This window comes from Lissotriton vulgaris, unplaced genomic scaffold (genome assembly GCF_964263255.1).
Source record: "Lissotriton vulgaris unplaced genomic scaffold, aLisVul1.2 SCAFFOLD_720, whole genome shotgun sequence".
Classification (NCBI taxonomy): domain Eukaryota; kingdom Metazoa; phylum Chordata; class Amphibia; order Caudata; family Salamandridae; genus Lissotriton; species Lissotriton vulgaris.
Genome location: NW_028252060.1, coordinates 893,773 through 916,664, shown reverse-complemented (window position 1 = coordinate 916,664; position 22,892 = coordinate 893,773). Strand labels below are relative to the sequence as shown.

The 22,892-nt window shown below is 45.7% G+C and overlaps 1 long non-coding RNA gene across 1 annotated transcript in view; it reads right to left on the bottom strand.

Annotated features, from left to right (window-relative positions):
* Positions 1-3,396: 3,396 nt before the first annotated feature.
* LOC147662688 (uncharacterized) overlaps positions 3,397-22,892 on the bottom strand; it is a 91,608-nt gene continuing 72,112 nt past the window's right edge. Inside the window, exon 3 of the long non-coding RNA XR_015305509.1 lies at positions 3,397-3,577. This is a non-coding gene — a long non-coding RNA (uncharacterized LOC147662688). The remainder of the gene's footprint in view (positions 3,578-22,892) is intronic.

Below are 22,892 nucleotides of genomic sequence, written 5' to 3'. Positions count from 1 at the left end.
CGTTTAATTTCAATCTCCAAACAAAAATGGATACTTTCAAATCTGTACGGACTAGAAAGGCTGTTAGATTGAAAGATCACCTTTTAAGCCCTTTGTTCAGAATTTTTGTTTGCGTTTGAGAAAGGCTAGTGTTGAAAAGATTGAGAATGAGTTATTTTGGTTTCTTGATCCATGTGTTACTCATACATTATCTTGTGGTCAACACTGTTGTCACTTGTTGATTGGCACCACCTTGTTGTGGTCCTTGGCTTTTCCTTGTGTATGGTGGGAATGTTACCCCTATGTAGTGTCTTCAAGTTTCTTCTAAAATATCTACTCCAACCCTTGTCGTCAATGCTTCCACATCTGTTCCTGGTAAATGGGTATATGGTGTCAATGCAACTTCCGATCTGGGTTACCGCTGGTCTGTAGTATGTTTAGTTTGGATTAGGCGGTCATATTGTGTGCAATGGTACTCTGCCAAGTTGACAGTCTAGTTGGTCCCTTCTAGATTTTCGATTTTTCCTTTTGATTAGGTCCTCAGAAACTCATTAATGACAATTTCGATCTCACAGATTTTCCTTATTATACAACCCCCCTACTCTCCAAAGTGCTGCTTCGATACAACTGGTAATTTTATCCACTTCTGATTTGTTTTCCTATTCCTTCTGAGCTATACGTTGTAGAATCATACTGTTACAAACAGATTTAGGCAGCTGGCATTCTTTGATCACTTAATAAAAGATATTGCTTTCCTTAGACATAAGGTAATGTCTATCCAATTTATTTTTGTGAAACGCCCTCTGGTTAGGCGTGTGGTTGTTGATTATGTAGCTGTTGATTTCATGGATTGTATTAAAACGTTATGTCTTGAGATTATGTCTGCATTTAGTTGGTATATTAACCTTCCTGTATCGTACAGCTCGTTTATCTTACTGAAAATGTTGATTTGTGATAATAACTGCTCTTTTACATATTACTATGTTTTGATAGGAAGTCTGTAATGTTGCATACTGAATGAAAGATTACTGAAACTACTGAAGAAGTCTGCTATTTGTGTGCTTATTTACGGTAAGAAACCTATTCGTGTACATTATAGTCCAAAAATGTGACCAGATTTCATGAAGTAATTTTAAACACTTCCTGTTAGAACCTGGGATGTCAGGTCACCTAGGGTAGCCTGGCCTAGGGGCAAGACCTACAATTTCTAGAGGCACAGTGTGAAGGTTGCAGACCACCCAGCAGTAAATCCACGCAATAACACTTAAAAAGGACGCTACACCAATTGGTTAGGAAAATAAGTACTTGTTTATAAAAATAATATACTCTTTGCGCTCTTGGTACCAAAATTTACAGTTCAATGAAATGCATTCTGTCAGGGAAAGAACCAGTACTTTAAGAATTGCCAAATAATGTCAAAAAAACACAGTACTCTTAAATTATCATCACATTACATTTAGATGACAAGTAATCAGTAGCTCTACTTTCAGGGATGTCAACTTATCTCAATATTTATCATTAATAATACATTTAATCAGTTCACAACATTGACCAAATCTGGTTTCAGTGAGGAATTCCAGGTTACCCCGAAGTTTAGTTAGTAACCAGCAATCTTTGTAAGGAACTTATGCCTTCAAAATGACCAACAGGTTCCTTTATGCTACTCCCCAACCTGTGTTGAGCAGGGATTGAATGACCAGTGTCTAATTCGCTCCACTGTAGGCACTAGCGCCACTTACCCCTTCAGTTTACCTCCTTACTTGAAAATACCTCGTTGCTGGGTCCTTTTCTTGTGCCAGAAGCAAGGGGGAATCCACCACTGGTATGGCCAGGGAAAACGAGGGTGGTAAAGACTCTCGCCTCACAAAGCTCCCCTGCTCCCACCTCCTCACTCAGGCCAGCTCCTCTTGCTTGGCGCTTGAGTGGAGGGAAGGAACGATAACAAAATGCCCCCTCAGTTCCCCCTCTCTGCTCGGCCAGCTCCTCCGTGTGGCGCGCGAGCAGAGGGGAGAGGCGGGACACTCACTCTGGCTGCAGCGGTAGCCGGCGCTCCTCCTTATCGTTGATCGGCGGGGCCACTGTTCCCGCGGGCATGCGCGGAAGCGCTCGCTCTGGTACTTCCTCACACAGCGCCCGCTGATGCCGCCGCCCACTGCGCGTCCTCGAAGAAAGGACGCTCCACACGCCGTTCTCAGCCGGCGCCGCCTCCCAAAGACCGGCGGTTCCACGGGGCCTGCGCGAAGGAGAGGGTCTCCTCAGTAGAGGTCGCGCACTCGCGTCAGCGCCTCCCCTCGCTCTCCTCAACCGCTGGGACCAGGAAAATCACCACAGGGCTGCGCCTACATCCAGCGATAGCCTCGCTTCCTCCCCTCACGTTACCAGCGACCTCAGCGCTATTTCGGCACTGCTCTACAAGCGCTGGCTTGGGGGTCAATTTACACAGCCTCTCTCTGCTTCCGCCCCTCCGAAGGATGGCTCCTCTCCACAGCAGGACCCTGCCCCAGCCAGTAAGTGATGAACTCGGGAGGAGGGGGGGGGGGGGAAGGGGGGGGGGTGGGAAGGTATTGCCACCAAGGAAAGTCACGGCAGCTAGTAGCAGGATACAGATGGCTACTGCCTGAGGAGGGGGGGGTCACAAGATTTACCCCTACCTCTACTGAACACTGCTCAAAAAGAGCCTCTCTCTGCTGGGCAGAGGACTGCGCACCGCAGCACTACAGTCTCCTTCTCCTTCTCCTTTGTCCCCGCTATTCCCAAGCTAGGGGTTAGTCAGGCGCCCAGGGTCTCCCTTAATCTTCCACAGCGGGGACAAGTCAAGAAACCCACAGGAGAGGTAGAGAAGTGGAATAATTAGGCTGCTTCCCAGTCCAGGAGATCAACCCTTACACTAGTCTCCCCACACCTGCCAGGATAGCCTGTCCTCCAGCTGACTCTCTCAGGTAGACAAAATGGCTGCATCGCATTCCGCCTTATATAGGCTGACCCTCAGTGGTCCAGAATGGACCAGAAGGTTCTGGAACGCCCTATGCTAGGCTATGGGCAAGTTCTGAGTTTGACAGTTAGGGCAGTTGGTAGCCACCATTTTGTGTGGTTCCAACTTTTCCTGTCAGAACAGGCCTCTGGGCCGGAGGTGAAAAACTATGAGGGGAAAAAGAACACCTATCCCCTGGGCCAACACCTAGAAAAAGTCAGTGGACAAAAATTATCAAGGGTATGAGGGGCAAAAAGGGGACAAAATAAATAATAAATTGGAGGGACTACGCAAAAAGCCAGACAGGTCTAACACTTCCTTATAAAGGTAACACCAGAATTATTGTTAGAGGATACCTGTTAATTCGTTTTCCAGTTTGGTATTCTGTTAACAGCAAGAGTACTCTGAAATATAGAAAGCGTGGATTAGACTCAAGGAGCCGCTTACCTTTTCAATCGTGCACTTCGCATTGGAAGACTCGAGCTGCGCCATGTGGAGATTGTGAATCTCTTCAATCTGCCCCTTCTGCTTTGCCAGTTTCTCCTCAAATTCAGACTTTTTAATTTCAACTGCACCGCGCTCGGCAGCCGCTCGTCTCATTCGTCCCTCCAGCTCCATGACCCGACTCTGAAATAAGTGTAGTGAACAAGTTCCAGCAAGCAATAATGCCTGACTAGCGCGGGACTCACAAAGCGGACAGAAAACCTAGCGAGGCAAGAGGCGTCGATGCTGCAGCGCGAATAAATGTGGAGATTTCCGAACAGAGTATAGTGCCGATGGACAGTAATATCAAACTTGTTATCCGCCAACGGCTTACACACCGTGCAGAAATGCAGACCCTATACCGCCGTTGGCATGCACATGCAAATCATTCAAAAAGAGCCATGCACGCTGCAAGCCTTTACATGCAACAAATCGATAAACTTGTATCAGATTCACAGCCAGCTATCTGGGATTTATGAAAATCGACACCATCTGGGCCGTTTTGGGTCCATAAAGAGGCCTAAAGAGGCAGTTCTTCTGCAGGTTTTACCGAATCTCCTCTGGGACTCCCAGGGGTGAAATTCACTGCCAGCAAAGCGGCTTCCGCATAGTGTGTTGTGTATTAGGAATGAATGACTTGGTTCATTCCATAAAAAGATTGCAAATGCGAGAATGCGATTCTTATCTAACTTATTTTACTGTGCAAATGTAAAATTGCTTTACATCGATACATTTCATACTTTTGTAAAAGGCAATCTGTTATTTAGATCCCAATGAGCATGCTAGCTTTATGATCTCTTGTTGCACAAACAACTGATTTTGTTCGTGCTAGGTCTGGAAAACACCCCTTTCCAACAGCCTCTAAATGCCTCTCTTTATTCTCCACTCTGCGCCCTCCTTTTCCACCCCCTCTCTCTACCGCTGTACTTTTAACCTGTGTGATGTCAAAATGCCCCATATATACTCCATTTAATGGTTCTGCGCTCCTTCGTTTCAGTGCTTTCCCCTTTTATCCGCCTCGGTTTCCCTCTGCATAACGGCCCCCCCTCCCAATCACCTTGCTGACTTCTTGAGGTGTTAGCACCCAATAGACTAGGGATACTCATGTACATGGGGTGGAGGGGGTGTATTCGGCACTCCTGGCAGTGATACGTGTCCCCCTGTTAAACAGCAGCACTGTGCTGCTGTTTACCTGACAGAGCACGCAAGTTTAGAAAGTGGTTGAATGAGCATGCAATAGCACCTTCACTTTTTTTTTTGATAATCAATTTTATTGAGTTTTGAGAAAACAGGGAGAACAATACAGCACAAATAAGCAATTGGGCACAGTGGTTGACAGTTTCTGTTGTGCGTGAGCATACATTGTGACCCATACCTTACCACATTGTCTTATCAATCCAAGGAAGGACAAGAAACTTTGTTGCCCCAGCTAGCCCAATCATTTGCCCGAGACCCTTTGGTGCTCGGCTGGACATCCCCTGGCTTCGTATAGTGGCTTTTCTTGTGCTCGCACCGTCTACGCTTTTGTGCCATTTGGATACACTCTAGGCGACAGGATTTTTCCATGGAGAGGTAAGGTTTCATTTGGCCACCATGATGGCAGTGCCCAGGAGGATTTTGTCTCCCCTGGATCCGTCTAGCCCGTCTATAACTCCCAGGAGTAGGTTCAGAGGGTTGTGTGGCACTTCCCAGCCCAGGACGTCCGTAAGCTCAGATTCAAGTGTTTCCCAGTGTGGGGTGAGATTGGGGGCATGTCCACATCATATGGTAAAAATGTGCTGGTTCTAGTCCACAGCGCATGCAAGATGGGTTGGGTTGTAGTCCCGCCCTGTAGAGGCGACCAGGGGTGAGGTAAGCACTGTGGAGATACTACAGCTGGACCAGGCGAAGCCTGGCTGAGGTAGTAATGGTTTTAGGGGCCGTCAAGGCATCACACCAGTCCCAGTCTTCGAGGGGGACACAGCCAAGACTCCCATCGGTGTCTGAGCAAGTCTTGCGTTGCTGGTCCATTGTTGGTTAAGAAACAGTATATCCGTGATACACCCCATTTCCCTAAGTCCCCCATCATGATCTGTGCTTCCACTGGGCTAAACTCTGGAAGTGTTTTGCTGGTCGATAAATATGTGGTGAGAGTGTGGTGTAGCTGTAGATATTTGCAAAATTGTGAAGGGTGAAGAGTGTAATGGGTCTGTAGGTCTTGGAATGAGCGTGTGTGATCCCCAACACACACATCTCCCAATTGCGAAATATCAATAAGGCCCCATCCTCTGAACTCCTCGAAAGCTCCAACCTCCTTAAGCTAGATAACAGACACCCTGCCAGAGAGGTGTTTGCTGTGTCAATTTGTTGTCCCACTTACTTAAGGCAGCGCGTCAGGCCAGCAGGACCGCTTGAGTCACTGTCGGTAGAGCTCTGGGCATCCGCACCTCCGTACAACATTGCTTGAATTTGTGGGAATTCAGGCAATGTTCGATCCTAAATACTGGATCTGACCAGCCGCCGTTGAACCAGTCATGTAGAATGAGCAGTTGGGTTGCTAGGTAATATAGATAAAGATTCGTCATGCCCATGCCCCCGACAAAGGGTGGGATCCGGCAGTGGGAGAGAGACATTCACGGTCTCGCATTTCTACAAAGGAACCTTGTGGCAATGCTTTGCAGTTCCCTAACCAGCTTCGAGGGAGGTAGAACAGGGTATTTTGGATGACCTACAGGAAACTGGGGAGGATCATCATTTTAAAGAATAAAAGATTCTCATACGAATCATGTTAAAATAGAAGAAACGTTCTTCAAAATTAAAAAAAGTGAATTTCATTACCATGCTAAAGTGTTTCACTTTAGCACATCAGGTTAAATCACTGCACTGAGAGGATTTTATTAGAAGTGAAAATTGTCAAACATGAACTTAGAAACATTCCAGCCCCCTGATCCCCCTTTCTGACAACAATGGCATTAAGTGAACCAAGAGGCAAGTCATTTGTCAGGTGCGCCCTCAGTGTGGTCTAAGTTAGTATAATTGGAACTACATTCTAATTTCTTGAATTAAAACACAAGGGAAGGCTTTTACAGCACGCACCCTAAACCTATGTATTTGAAGGTGATCTCTTACGTGGTAATAAAGAAAGAGGAGGCAAAGCGAAAATAAAGCAAATACGAGCATCACACAATTTGGTCAAGTGGGGACCAAAGTTTTGTGGAGCAAAGGTTTCTGGTTTCACATTGTGCAATTATCTAAATGAGTATCTCTTTCGTTTTATGTCAAAAGTTAATATTTTATCTTTAATTCTTGGCGAATTATGTTAGAGCATGGACGGCAGACAGAAGCCATGTGAAGGCTTGGTTTGCTGTCCACACCAAGTACATACCTTGCTTCCCCTCACACCCGCCTTACACCTGCAGTCTTCAATGCAGCCCTCTGGCATGCCACTGACCATACTTTTTGGCCTCCGAGGAAATGTTTGAGAGTACCCATGTGTTAGACTACAATCAAAGTACATTGTTAGAGCTATTTAGCAGTATTTGTGTTAATTGTAAGTTTTGGAATGTGTGCAATTCTGCCCACCATTAGCCAAAGGTTAGTGCTTCTAGCCCCAATTTTATTCCTCTCCACTCCTTGCCCTCGCAACTCCTCAGAACCCTTTTTTCAACCATCTCTCACATTGCTTTACTACACAAAGATTCTCTTTTTCTCACACAAGACCAAGAACAATCTTTCAACACTCTCCTCCAACAATGAGACAAAATCACCCCTTCACAGCCTACAACCATCTCTCAAAATTGTTGCTTACCTAATCTCACACTAAAGAGAGACCCTACTCACAACCAATACCACCCTCCTCCTTCAACATACTCAACTAACTAGTCCTTCACGCTCCAATCCTAAAACCCAAGTCAGTACCAAAATAACAGTTATTACTTACCCACAAAACAAATAGGCACACAAAATTTACCTGAACAAAATCTCACACATTCAAAAACACCCAACCATCCAAACATATCTACAGGGATCCACTTTTCCTCGAATACTAACATAAATGAGACACATTTAAAGCCATCTCTATATCACCCTACATGCAACAACTACACCAATTAACTCACAAACACGAGAACACGCACACGTCTATCATCCATTGCTGAATTTAGAAACATACAACAAGACCATCCTACTCCACCCTTAACCCATACACCTTCTGTAGTGAACATGCATAAAAGTAAACACCACCACAACACTCTTCAGAACACTGTCTCCCCTGGTCTATCGCACAAGTCTACCTTTCAGACAACTCTACACTCCAACCCTTGCCCTTCAACAAGACTCACCACCATAAACATTTGCAGACCCCCCAAAAATGTCTATGTCTTTTGGAGGGAGGTAATGACAAACAAAAACAATACAGTCAGGGGTCGCAAAATGTACTCGCCCGCTCGCAAATGCGAGTGAATTTCCTGAAGGGCGAGTCAGTTTCAAGGCCTACTTGACCGGCCTGGCGAGTGCTTATCTGGCACTGCAGTAGCAGGTGAAGGCTCTAGGGGGCAGCATTACAGTGGCAGCAACAACGGCATTCTAGTATCAAGTGCACGCGGTGCGCGGTGAGGGCTCTAGGGGGCAGCATGCACGCACCACCTAACTTAGTGGTGATGGTGTGGTGCACTGCCTATTGTTTCTGTGGGTCCCAAGGCCGTCAATCTTGTAGCGCGCGAAAGCGCTACCAATGACGGCCCTGGCCTGCCCCAGAAACTGTGCTGCTTAAAGTGAAGCAGTGACGCAGCACTCCTCCACCCACGCTCTCTTCGGTAGAGCCGGGATTCGGGACAGCGTGCAGGGCGATTTGGAGGCGAGTCTGTTTTTATACATTGTTTTGCTGCAGGCCTTATGTGCAGAAACCTCTTGTGGGCCGTTTAATTTGAATATCCAATTGCACATTTTCCAGGTCAGGTCAAGAGAAGGGAGTCTCCTAGCCTTCTATGAAACATGCTTATTTTTCAACTTCAGGTGTATCAAAATGCAGTAGTCACTGACGAGTTTTAGGACCTCGACCCGAATTGAGGCATCGGACTTTTTCATTACCCTGCACAAGCTTAGATTTTGGGTGAAAGTGCAAAGAATCTGGAATCCTCAGTAGCTTACTTGACTAATTACACCACACGAGTTAAACAGTTTCTGTCCCCCAAAAAACGTAGGTTCAGTAACATTTTGACTTACAATATCCTTCGATCTTCAAAAATGCAAAGCTCTTTAATTAATTTTGTGGCGCCATAGCTTCTTGCCAGATCACTGCCTCGGACTTTGACTAATAAAGTGTCTGCACGTATAGTTGGCTATGGCGTTTGACGGTGCTGGGTTGGGTGACACACAGGCATGATATCCGTTCGCTCCAGGACTCGCTGTTACTGCTCTTTTAATTTGTACCCATAATCAGTTTTTTTAATTCTCTTTTTGATGTGTTCAAACGCAGTGTAATGTATTAGGCTGTCCTTATTTGCATAGAATTTTACTGTGATTAGGCTTTGCATCAGCTTGTGCGTGGTCTTGCAGAGCTATTCATGCACAGTGTACCACGCACACACTTAATGTTGGCCTTATTTGCTCTTCTCGCATGCCTGTTTAAATATTTTTCAGCGTCTCCCTTCCCTGCGTTGCTTATTCCTCTATCAGACACAGAGCTGTACAATTCCATCTAGTTACTCTTCAGGCACCCCTTTAGGAGCAGAGTGACTGCTGCCCTATTGTAACAGTGGGGGCATGTGATGACTTAGTTAAGCACTTCTGTTGTGTGATTTGGAAGCATAGACCCAGAATAAGTACTGCAACCACCCCAATATTAAAATGTTATTTCTAAGAGTGATTTTACCACCGTGATTTGCAGATAAATAGTTCCAAGGCAGCTCCTCAGTTTCCTCTGTAGATCAGTTAGTATTTATTTTGGAGATTGTATAGAGAGGATTTTGTTCCTAGAAGCAACAATTCTCTTGTAGTAACGACAGACTGCATTGCGCTTTCCAGCCATTATGCTGTCACAACTGTAAAACTGATAATGTGGGAAGTACTTGCAAGTAGTGGGGAATAGGACAGGGGTAACCAAAGATGACAGGAAAAAAAGCAAGATTGCAGAGAAGACAGTCTCCAAAGGCAGTGTTCGAAATCTTATTAACATCGAGTCTCTAATTTGCAACATTTGTCTGACTTTGTTTTGTATATCTGTTTTACCCACAAAGCATCTAAACAGATATATGCAAGTTGCATTAGAACATTGTGTGGTGAATTTACTATGTTGTAATTTGTGAATATTTGTATGTTTCCCTCACCTTCATTGCTTGATTTTGCTTGCAAGTAAGTGTCACTCATCACCTCTAAGGTGTGGATTGTTCACGGATTGTGTGACCGCTAATTACCACAGCCCCAGTTTCCCCCCCAAAAAGTAAGTTTAGGCCCAGAGTTATTGGTTTTTGTGGGAGGGGGGAGTGAGCTTCAGCGACATGATCGTAGATGTTGTTTCCGTAAAAAGATGGCACAATTAATTGCAGGGAACACAGCCTCAGCTGTGCTGCTAGAATCCACAGGCTAGACCCCCAATGTCACATTAAAACTAGAGTATATTGTATTGTCAGTGCCTATTTCTGAATGCCAGGAGGACGTTTTGGGAATTATTACGGTTGTGTCCAGATCAGAGAGATCTGGTAGCTTTTATTTTTGCTGCATGCTGGTTATTAGGGAGCAGGATTTTCCATTATGTGACTGTGCCTGACCGGAGACTTTTAACTGTAATATGCGTGCCTGCCTGGATTAGCAGTGTTGCAGCTGGCCCGCTGGTGATCCCATGTGTCTGTGGTGGGTAAGTGGACCTTGGTCCTGGCCTCCTTTTCTTTTGTTAATCTTGTTGGTGCAATGCTGTGATGTAAGTCCACCTTGATCCTGTCTTGGGAATTCGGAACAACTGGTTTGTTCTTAGTCCAGTGCCAAAATGAAAGCTGTCCCATATGAGAGAGCAAACTGTTAAAATGGCACACGTGCACTGAGGAGCAAATGCAGTATTATTTGTGCAAGTCAATTCTGAGGGCAGTCTGAGTGAGTTTTGTTGTGAAAGTTGGGAAATTTCCATGACTTAACTGAGGAGTGAGCTTGCACAAAGCAACTTATGAGTAGCAGATGTTCAGAAATTAGTTCGTTTCGCTGACATAAAGGGCTGCAAATGCACAATTTTGCCCCATTATTTTACTGTTTTTCTTGCAGAGACCCCCGAATGGTTTGAGCTTGCTCACTGACTGACCACTGGCCAACAAACCGTGCCTACAAGCATAGTCTTCCCTTTGGAACCTAATATAAGTATTTATTGCACCACAAATAAATATCCTTGGTGCAACAACATCAACTGTTGCATTTCGTTAAACACTTATAAGGTCCCAAAGGCGAGACCTATTGCCTATGCCAATGCTTAGACCATCTTAAAATTGTACTGAGAATTTTTGTGTTTGCTTAGGGTTTGCACCACCGCTTTGCATCCATTCAGAAGGGTAGTATTAGAAAAACTTTGATATCACTTTGATACACACATAGGGAGGTAACTGGGTGATAAATTAATAAAATTTGCTGTTAATTTGGTTGGCCAGCGTTTTCTTGGGTTGTTGGCGCTGCAAATGTTTTGAAAAAAAGTCATATGCAATCAGTTTGTGGGTCGAGTGCATTGCTGTTAGGTCGAGTAGAAAAGTCTACTCACTCGACCTGCAGGTCAAGTAAGATTTTTTAGATTTGTCGAGCCCTGTACAGTCTATCCTGCAACAGCTAACCTCGCCAACACAAATTCACACCCTCTCCCAAAAACATTTCTTAGACTGCCTATTAATAAAAACACTAATAACTAAAAAAAGTAAAACAAAAAACTAACCTATCCACCACTTAAAATGTACTTGCTTGTTTCACTGTACTAATTCAACACTAATCCTCTATGGGTCCCGGAGTAGCGTGCTACTCGCCGAAAAAGTGCTCGACACCTCGTCAGGGGTAGGCCCTATAAAATGCAATTACAATACAATACAATATTTGACCTACTGATGGACACAGACCCGGACATACTTTCATTAAATGAAACATGGTTGGGGGAAGAAATAGCACTGCTATTGTATGAAGCTACCTACCAGGATATCAAACTGACAAAAAATCACTTGCGCAAACTAGGAGGCGGCTTAGCGGTCATATATAAGCAAACCCTCCAGGATTTCGCGATTTCCCCCAAAAATCGCGAAATTGGCAGTTTTGTATAAAGGCCGCACTTTTTACAAACCTACCCGCGAAATTTGGGGAATGCGGTCTTTTTGTAAGGTTGAAAGGGACATGTTTTTCATGTCGCAGCTTCTTTTGAAATAACGCTAAAATGTGTGAAGTGCCTGTCAGTTATGAGAGCCAGCAACACCCGCACGCCCGGGCTCATGTTAACCTAATTGATGTGTGGTGAGTGAGGGATACCTGCCCCTCGGCCGTGAGAGCGAAGCCACTCCCTCAGAGGGCAGCTCGAGTGCCAGCTGCTCGAATACCAACCGAGTGAAACTGAAAGGAATCACTGCGGTAGGTGCCAAGGGATTCAGGAGGTATGACTCTCAAGCTTAATAAACTACGCTCTGGGATTTAAAAGGCATTTGGATATAATACCAGGACAGTCAGCTTTGCACGAAACATTAACGTGAAATTGCTTCTAGGTACAAAGGCATTAATGCAAATTGCTTAAATGAACATTACAGTCAATATAATCAGATTGGTTTGTGTTCTAGAAGACTGCTTTGTCCACGTTGCATTATCTAGTGCTTTGTCTGTTCACACAAACTCATGCACGACGCCTGGCATGTCAAATGAACAGGGATTTCCGTGTAAAAAAAAAAAAAGAAGTGTACTGCTGCCTCATTCTAATCTCAGTGTCGATCTCCTCGCCATTGTTTGGTTTCCCTCAGTGAGGACAGAGAGGTGGGCACGAGGGGACAGGAGGGAGGAAGGTAGGCCAGAGAGAGAGAGAGGCCTCAAGGAGTACAGAGATGAGGAGGACAAGGAGCACGAGGCGCACGAAGAGCACGAGGAAGTATGAACAGGAAGCCTCGAGGAAGTATGGACAGATGGATGCCTCAGGGACAGGAGAGCCTCGGGAGTGGCTGTGTTCTTTTTAAAACCAGGACCACAGTTACCAGAAATCAGATTGCACCACTTTGCACCACTACAAACTGTACCACACCTCGGCCCACTTCCAGGGTCTCACACTCTTCCAAGAGGCACAGCTTATATCTGGTGCACTTTAGCCTGGCACACTTTATGTCCGGCGCACTTTCTGCCTGTCACGCATTCGGTCTGGTGCACCTTAAGCGTCACAAACCTTCTCCCTGGTTGACATTATGTCTAGCTGCTCACTTTATGCCTGCCACACTACATTCTGCATAGCACGCATTATCTCTCTTTAAGCCTGGCATACTTTCTGCCTTCAAAAAAGAACAAATGATGGATGGAATACTGAACAATGTCAAACACTCAGCCCCAGTAGGAAGAGGTCAGAAGGGGGCGGAGCTTTAACAATTAATATTTGTTCTTCACTGGAAGAGACAATAGATTGCATGAACTTAAACTCAGTCTGCCTCTCAACCAAAGCACTAAGGAGTAAGGAGCAAGTAAGCAAAATCTACTGATAAGTTTATTATACACATTTTTCAGTTATATCATTGTGTTCTCCTCTGCACAGTTCCCTATATGTCAGTTCCGCTGCTAAAAACTTCTCGAAGGCTTGAAAACACCTACCAACTCTTGAACATCATTCCGAAGAGTTGAATTCGATGCAAATAAATGTAACCTCTTTGGAGTTTCATGAATTTATCTAGCCTTAGGAGTCTTTGGCAGAGATAGAAGGGTTGATGGATGAGACTAGTTTGGCTCTTCATCAGTCGGGGCATAGTTTAAACCAGTGCCACTTTGCCAGAGTTTGCTTTATAGACGGTTTGCCTATTTCACCCAACGGGCGGCAAGACTCCCATTAAGGAGTAATTTCTCAGCTACTTTACTGAAAATAAGCATAAATTTGGATATGTGAGAGTTTCCTTTCAGGGATATCATTATGCATTCTTTTGTGATGACTGGGGCAAAGTTGTGATTTCTGATCAGACCATTGCTAAGTAATATTTGTATAATTTTACCTCATGCCTAAGTGACTGTGGAAAACGTACTCCACTACCACGAAGTTCTCCACCCACTAGGATTCTGCGCCCTAGGGTGTCTGATGAACAGGTGTTATGCCTCATGTACCCGGGCGGCAGCTGTACCCTAGCAGGGGTGCATACAAGGGTTGAGGAACATCCCACAGAGAAATACGGCCCCTTCCACGAGGATAGGATTGGAGCTGTGCTTCCATAAAGCTGCAGAAACTTTAAAACATGCCTATTTCAAAGTGGAATACTCTGCTAAGACAGGATTCATTGATTTGAGGCTAAGAATGATTACGCGTAAAATATAGTGCCGCAATAATGCCGCAAAATTTAAATGTTTGTGTCGCAAAATTTGCGAATTTATGCCGCAATTTCCTGGAGGGTCTGTATAAGGAAACAAAAAATATCACCAAAACAGAGGATGTTTCTTTTCAAGGTTGTGAGGTCCTCCTTTTCAGATGCAACCTTTTCATCCAACTGTATACTTCTCTACAGACCTCCACAAAGCAATGCAACATTCTGAGACACACATCTGACACAATCTCTAACCTTCTTACAAAGTACTAAAAAGCATCCTTTGTGACCTCAATATAAGGTTTGACCAACTTACTATTCTACACCCCAGTACCATCCCCACTGGCCTAGAGACACAACCTACAACAGGTCATTCCTAATCCCACACACATCGCAGGACACATTAGATGTCATCTTCGCCACCCTGCACCTAGTCACATTCTAAAGGACTACTCTGGTCACCTGGCCAGACCACTACCATCTTGCCTTCCAACACAAGATACGGCCACTCACCCCAACTAAAGTAATCTAACCCACTTTTACATATCAGCCTTGGAACAAGCTGGATTTGGAGGAACTAGAAAACGTGCTTACTACTAACGCACATGTGGTCACAATAAATTCTGTACAATCACTTTATGGATAGCTCCAGGAAGAGGTTCTCTCTCAATTCCTTGGAAAACATACATATACCAAAAGAAAAAAAAAACACCCCCTGGATGAATGCAGAGTTGAAGCTTAGCAATTTGTTTTTGATCTTTAACCCAACAGTCTCATAAAAAACTCTCAAGACAAGATACGCCTACATAGACACAACAGAATATATGTCAACAATAAAAAAAAAAAAAAAAATGCTACTCCAACTGGATCCATAATACAAAGTGTACCAATACAATAACCCAATTCAAGACTTGTGACAAACTGGTAAATCATTACACAATTAAAGCAAACCTATTGGATTCCTACTTAACCAACAGATATAAACAGCCCCAAATAGGCTGCAACAAAACCATAAAAGGGAAGGCAAAACACAGCCTCTACACTCCTAAGAAACATCACCAACTGAATTTCTGGATCTTGTCAAAAGCGAGCCATCCAGCTAATTTGCTGCCCCTTTGACAATTATCCACCGAAAATCTTCAAAAACATGTTAACAACTTCAGTGGCCATTCTAGTCATACATACACCAGTTATTAATCATATATCTAATCTGGACAATCAAGAGTCCGAAAGCTACGGAATAATAGTAAATGGACCATTCCTGCAGAAGAGCAGATGTCGCCCAGATATCACAATTCACTGTAGTCAACGCCATACTTTGACTTCTAAACTGGATTCTGCCCAGGAAGAGGCACTCAATCTGCTCTAACCTCAATCTGGGATTACCTTTAAAACACAGTAGACCTGCACTGGGTTGCTGTCCTTCTCTTGGACTTTCAATTGCATCCGACACATTGGCTCATGATACTAATCCAAGAACTTGAGGAAGTCAGACTAGAGGGCAAAGTTCTCGTTTGGACCACACCATACCTACAAAATAGAATATTACCCACTCTCCCATGTTCCCCTCTAAACCGTACAGCATTAAAGCAGGAGTCCCTCATGGCACATCATCTCACCCTTGCTTTTCAACATCTAGAAGAAATCAGTACAAGATCTGATCAATGGTTTTGACTTCACCGGCTGCACTTAGGTACATGACATGCAGATACGTCTAAAATTGGAAAGCCCAAGGACATTGAAACAGCCAAATTCTTCCATGATCCCCCAGTGGTTGACCAATAGCTGACATGGAGCCGCCTCAAACTGAATTTGTCCAAAGCTGAAATACTAACCGACGACAACTGGAAAATAAATGGCCCTTATGCTCATGGCCTGATGATCTAGGACTAAAGTCAAAAGTATCTAAGGAGGTAAGCAATCTCTGAATCACCATGGGCGCCAAGTGATCAATAAATGCCCAAGTGGATAATGTAGCGAAATCATGCTTTCTTGCAATGAAAACGCTACAACTTAACTTCCTGTACCTAGGGATCCCCATAAGGTTCAAACCACCATCTCGATTGTCTTGTCCCATCAAAACTAGATTATGCGAATGGTCTACATCACACTCACCTTTATCAACCATAAGCATATTACTCCTATTTGTAAAGTCACAAGCACACATATCCCTGCCTTGAATGCCCTTTTATGGTTACTGGTTGTCACAAGATCCAACTTCAAGGTGCTTTTTATTACCCACAAAGCAATGCATGGCGAGGGACCACTCTTCATCAGGAAGAAAAATCAAATACATACAACAAAGGAACCTACGCTCAAGAATGGCTCCCAGCTTCAAAAATCCTCCATGCAAAAAAATTAAAAAACATGGGTGAAACATCGTTCTCTGTTCAAGTAGACAAATTATAGAATTCATCACCCATAAACATAAGACCTACTGGCAATCATCTCAGGCTCAGAAGATTAGCCAAGAGCTGGCTCTTGCCCAAATGGCCACTATACTCACAACAGTATGTACAAGAGATTAAAATCTCTGATGTATGCAGAGTGTGTGTTATATCAACAAATCTACACCCATGCACGCAGATAGATATTTATCAAGAGACTTTTGTTATCCCTACACACACACATATATATATATTTTATTAAATCTAAACTAGTTCTTATATAACAAGATTTTTATGTATGTACATCACATCCTTTAGTATCTCAATGTATACAGAAATATATACGGAAAAGAGTTTCCGATTATAAGTTTCCGCTGCTTTCTGGACCTATGCATTCAGGTCAGAGTGGAATATGTGAATATGATTAGAGAAAAAAATAACTATAATAGAAGTGTAGGACAATATATTTTGATTTAGAAAAAAATTAATTAATAAATACATACAAACAGTCTTCACAGTCATTGGTTATGTTTGAACATGTAACTATTATTACAAGTATGCACATATGAATTGGATGCAGATACATAAGGATTTATTCCAAGTGCATCACTAATAATATGTATAATGATCATGTGTGGGTGTGTTATTTATATGATCATAAACATATTTCGATCTAGTTGTGAGTAGGTCAGTAAACATGCATTGTATTTTAATTTTAGCAAAAATAAGTTAAAAATCTATATATAAAAATAAATATATATTTTGCATGACATGTATATGTCATAGTAGATAATAAATACATCGTATTTACATAAGTGAAGGAGCGTGTGTTTACGGCTTTAGGCCTATTTTCTATAAAAATAGTCAAAGTATTTAAGCCTGATTGTAAGAAAGAATTAAAATATATTTAGATAAAAATACTACATATCTCACTTTCTACATATTTGTGTGTGCGATTGTATTAGTACACACATACAAATATGTAGAAATGGAGACACGTAGTACACACCCACACAGCGTTATACATGTGTCATTGTATATTGAGATATGCTTCAAGTTATAAGCAAATATATTAATATAAAGGGAAAAAATGTGTATACTACACAAGCTATATGTGTATATCTAACCTTGTAAATATTGGTGCTTCTGCTTACATATGGGTGCGTTTATCGAGAGGTTTGTGAATGCTACTGAAACTTTATGGTCATACATACATACATACATACATACATACATACATATGTATGTTCATTTCAGTCTTGGGGGAAAAGAAAATACCTCCTTCAACACTTGTCCCGACCCTTGTCTCGGAACCTATATCTTGTGTCTAGTGTGAACAACAAAACATACTTTTCAAACATCCCGCTCCTTTTTAGCCAATCCACTCAACTAACAGGTGCACATGTCCATTACTACCAATAACAACTTGTAATGTAATGTAATGTAATGTAAAGCACATTTCTATAGCGCTCCTATCACTCCAGGGAGTATCTTGGCGCTTAACCAACCCAGGTGGACGGGTAGGGGGCAAGATGATGAATGCCCTATTACATCACACTATTAGATCAAGGCTCTGCAGGCTACATCAGTTAAAGAGAAGACCCAAGTTTTTAATGCTTTCCTGAAGTGGGTCTCCTGGGATAATGCTCTTAGGGAGGGTGGTAACTGATTCCAGGCCTTGGCGCCCAGAAAGAAGAGGGATCTGCCACCTCTTGTAGTCAGCTTAAAGTGAGGAATGGTAAGCAAGTTCTGGCTCGCAGATCTCAGACAGCGGGTGGGGTGATATTTCTTAAACCCGTTGCAGAGGTATTTAGGTCCTTGCTGTTGGAACGCCCTGAACGTGATGACAAGTATCTTAAATAAGATCCTTTTACTAATAGGCAGCCAATGTAGCGCCTTCAGGGCCGCTGAGGCCGAGGATCTACGTGGCCAGCGTAGTACTAGGCGCGCAGTGGCATGTTGGACCATCTGCAGTCGGTGCAGGACTGACTTGTTAGCTCCAGCATACAGGCCGTTGCAGTAGTCCAACCTGGAGTTAATTAAAGCCACTGCCACCGTTTTTCTGGCTGGCAGCGGGAGGAGATCGAAGAATTTCCTTAGTGCCTTTATAATCTGAAAGCAGGTCCCAGCTATAGTTACTGCTTGATTTTTAAAAGACAGTTGGTCGTCGAACTTGATACCCAAGTTCCGAGCCGATGTGATGGTGTTGGGTGGCGCTTCTGCTTCAGCAGGCCAACACCTCTTTGGGGAGAACAGATTGTGTTTCCCAAATGGCATGATCTCTGTCTTCCCGGCATTACATTTCAAATGGTTGTTGGTCATCCAGTTGAATGTCGCTGTTAGGCATTCCTTTAGATTTTCTTCAGCACCTGGCCTGTCCCTGTCCAGCACCAGGATTAGCTGGGTGTCGTCAGCATAAGAAATTGTACTGATCTTAAAAGATGCGATCAGTTCCATAAGTGGGACCATGTACAGATTAAAAAGTACAGGGCTTAAGCTAGAGCCCTGTGGTACCCCAGAGCTGACGACCTTTGCTTCCGACTGGAAAGGGCCCAGCACAGTGACCTGACGTCTGTTGCTGAGGAAATTCCTAAGCCATACCAGGGCTTGTCCCCCTACCCCTGCGGCAGCCAACCGGTTCACTAAGATATGGTGTGAAACCGTATCGAAGGCTGCCGACAGGTCAAGTAGGATTAGGACGGCCTCTTTTCCCTGGTCCATGGCTGCTCTTAGGGTCTCTGCTGTGAAAAGTAGGGCTGACTCAGTAGAGTGATATGATCGAAACCCTGACTGGTTGGGGTGTAGAATGTTATTCCCCTCCAGGAAGTTCGTTAGTTGAATGTTGGCAAAATTTTCCGCCAGTTTGAACAGCACTGGGAGCAGGGAGATAGGACGCAGATTGGAAAGGGTGGTGGGGTCAGCCAGTACCTTCTTCTGTAGAGGCTTAACCGCTGCCAGCTTCCAATCACTAGGTATATCTCCTGTGGCCAAGGAGGTGTTGATAATCCTGTTGATGATGGGATTGACCACCTCTACTAAGGTGTGGAGCACAGAAGGGGGACATGGGTCGAAGGGGGATCCGGATTTGATGGCCATAATGGCTTTGTGAGTGTCTTCAAGGGGGATAGCTGCAAATTTCTCCAGGCGGGCGTTGGTCCATTTCTCTTCAGTTTGTACAGCTAACAGCTGAGTAGTGGGTATTGGTGGAAAAGTGTTCACGATGTCGGAGCTTCCTACTTCTACCTTTTCTAACCCATTCCCCATCTTTCTATCTCTACTCAAAAACACTACTAAATACACAACAAGCATTTGCAATGCAATAGGTCTCCCAGTAATTAAGTTTGAGCATTTGGCATTGCTAAATATTGCAACACTAATTGCAACAAAAGTCAATAAAGGAGGGGGGACTGTTGGGTGTTGGGGATGTTCTGGATCAGGGGAAGGGTCTGTGCTAGATGTGCCGTTTTCGATCCGTGCTGATTGCTGTGCTTGATACCAGGGGCGCGACATATCTGAGGTATATGCTTTTACATAAATGTCTTCGGATGTTGGGGGGTTCACGGATAGGTCCCTGTGGGACACGTATCCTAAGTTGGAATGTACGTGGAATATTGGACAAGGTGAAGAGAGGGGCTGTGTTTACCTGGGCTAAAAGAAGGGGAACGGACATACTATTACTCCAGGAAACCCACCTGTTGGGCACTAGAGCGTTATGTCTTCAGCGCAATGGCTTCACACAGGCCTTCCACACAGGCCTTCCACCCAGGGTTCACGAGGGGATCGCGGGGAGTGGCCATTTTGATACATCGTAGAGTCCCATTTACCCATAGACGCACGTGGCTAGATGCGCAGGGCAGGTATGTGTCCGTGCAGGGGGAGATCGGTGGCGAGGTCGTCATTATTGGTAGTGTTTATGCGCTGCCCCCGCTGCAGTGGGCCCTGGTGGAGAAGCTGATGTCTCTATGGGTTGATATGCCTGCAGTTCTCTCTATTGTGGGGGGGGATTGGAACGATGTCATGGATGTCTCGCATGATAGGTGGCTGCTGCAGGCGAGGCGACTGGGAGGGAGGGGCAGGTGTCCCGACTGAAGGCCATGGTCATGGGATTGGATTGGATTGACTCCTGGAGATACAAACGAGGGGCGTGCAGAGAATACACATACTTTTCCTCCGCGCGGGACTCGTTCTCGTGCCTGGACTATATCTTCCTTCCGCGGGCGATGGCCCACAGGCTCCTGATGGCTGAGATCCTGCCTCGGGCGCTGTCAGACCACTCCCCGATCTCTGTATTGCTCGACACGGGGCACTCCAGGCAGCCGTTTAGGTGGCGCCTGTCGCCTTGGCAATTAACGCAGCCTTCCTATCGCGCCCACATTGCCTGCGGACTTGCGCACTTTCTTTCCACCAATGTTGGAACGGTGGCTTCCCCGGCAATTCTATGGGAGGCCATGAAGCCCACTATGCGGGGCATTGATATTTCGTGGTGCTCTGTGGCGGAAAAGCGGAGAGACCTGGTGCGGCGGGAGGCAGAATTGGAGGATCTAGAACGTAGGAGTCGGGGGGGGGGCGGACGGCGAACGAGAGAGACGTCAACTAGTGTTGGCGCAACAGCAATATACCTCGATACTGCTGGACGAGGCCCGCCAGGCTTGGCTGGCCACACGAAGCCGCATATACCAATGGGGCGACAAGTCCTGTAAAATGCTCCATCGCCTGTGTCAGGGCATCATGCACGCACAGCCCCTACCCCAGATAGTTGCCCCGGATGGGGGTCCGATTTTGGAACCCGGCGAGATTGCAGGTAGCTTTGCATCCTACTATGAGGATCTATATGCGCCCCGAGAGTGCCTGAATGCCGAAATGGTACAGCGGTGTATAGACGACCTCCCACCAAGAGCCGTATCGGATGAGGTGCGCGACACGCTGGACCGGCCACTGACGGACGACGAGCTGGCTACGGCCCTGGGTGAATTGAACCCAGGCAAGGCACCGGGTCCAAACGTGTTCCAGAGCGAATTCTTCCGCCACTATGCGACACAGCTGTCCCCACACTTTCAGCCTGTTATCGAGGAGGCACGCGAGAGGGGTACGCTCCCCCCTGACTGGAGACACTCAGAGGTGGTGGTTGTTTTGAAGACGGGGAGGCCCCCTGAGATTCATGACTCCTACCGACCTATCTCACTGCTCAACACCGAGGACAAAATTCTGGCGAAGGCCCTCGCCAACAGGCTCAAGCCCCATATCACGGACCTGGTCCATCCGGACCAGGCCGGCTTCATGCCCCAGCGAGCCACCCGGCATAACATTAGGCGAGCCCAAGTAGCGATCTCGGCTTGGCGGGTCTGGGAGAGCGGGCTGCGCTGCTGTTGGCGGATATGGATAGTGAGTCGACTCTCTGAGCTGGACATACTTATTTGCCCTTTTGAGCCGTCTGAACTTAGGTCCCCGCTTCTTGGCGTATATACGGCTCCTGTATACAGATCTCACGGCGGCGGTGCGCGTGGGCGGCGGAATCTCCCGATCCTTCAGTATACAGCGGGGTACTCGACAGGGGTGCCCCCTCTACCCGTACTTATTCGCACTCTCAATGGAACCCCTCGGTGCATGGGTGCGAATTGACGCCCAGTTGAGGGGCTTTTAGTGGTCGACTGGAGTGGCAGATAGGATAGCCCTCTATGCCGATGATGTCCTGTTTTTTCTCACTGACTTGGATAGATCGGGGCCCCGCATTGTGCGGATCCTCCAGATTTTTGGGGAAACATCTGGGCATTTTATGAACCCCGGGAAGTCCACCCTCTAGACTTTGGGAGGCCCGCAATTGCTTGGTGAGTGGGCCGGTGGACTCCAAGTGGCTGTAACCGGAGTGATGTATCTGGGGGTGTACCTCTCGGAGGATGCATCCGTGGCCATGGAGCGCAATATTACCCCAGTCTGGGACCGCACACGGGAAGATCTGAAGGCATGGGCCAGGATGCCGCTCTCAATTCAGGGCCGTTCTGCTATTTTTAAAATGGTCGCGCTCCCGCGCTTGCTATATCAATTACAGAATCACCTGGCACTAGTTCCGCAAACTTGGTTCCGGCGCCTGAATGCGGCGCTGAGCGGCTTTCTGTGGGAGGGGGGCGCGGTGCGGGTTGCGTTGCGGACCTGCTTTCGCTCCACCTACACCGGAGGCCTGGCTACGTCGGACCTACTGTCCTATTACCAGGCTTCCCACCTTTTAGTGTTGAATGACTGGTGGTACGCAGACAGGAGAGATCCTGCATACGCGGTGGAGCGCGTCCTCATGGGCTCTGCCTCCCTTCACACGCTGCTGTACTCTGCCTCACTTCGAAGATCTCTGCCGCTTGTCACACAGGTGGTCTTTCGGATTTGGCGACAGGCCCTGCGCAGGATTGGCTGATGGAATGTTCCGACGCTGGAAGACCCCCCTGTGGCAAAATGGTAGATTGCCTCAGCTGGCTGCCCTGGTGGGCTTCCGGGGATGGGATGCGATAGGCATCTCAACATTGGGTGATGTCTTGTCGGGGGGAGCACTCAAGTCCTTGGCCATGTTGCGGGAGGAGTTCGAAATGCCACACTCACAATTCTACAGATACCTCCAATTCC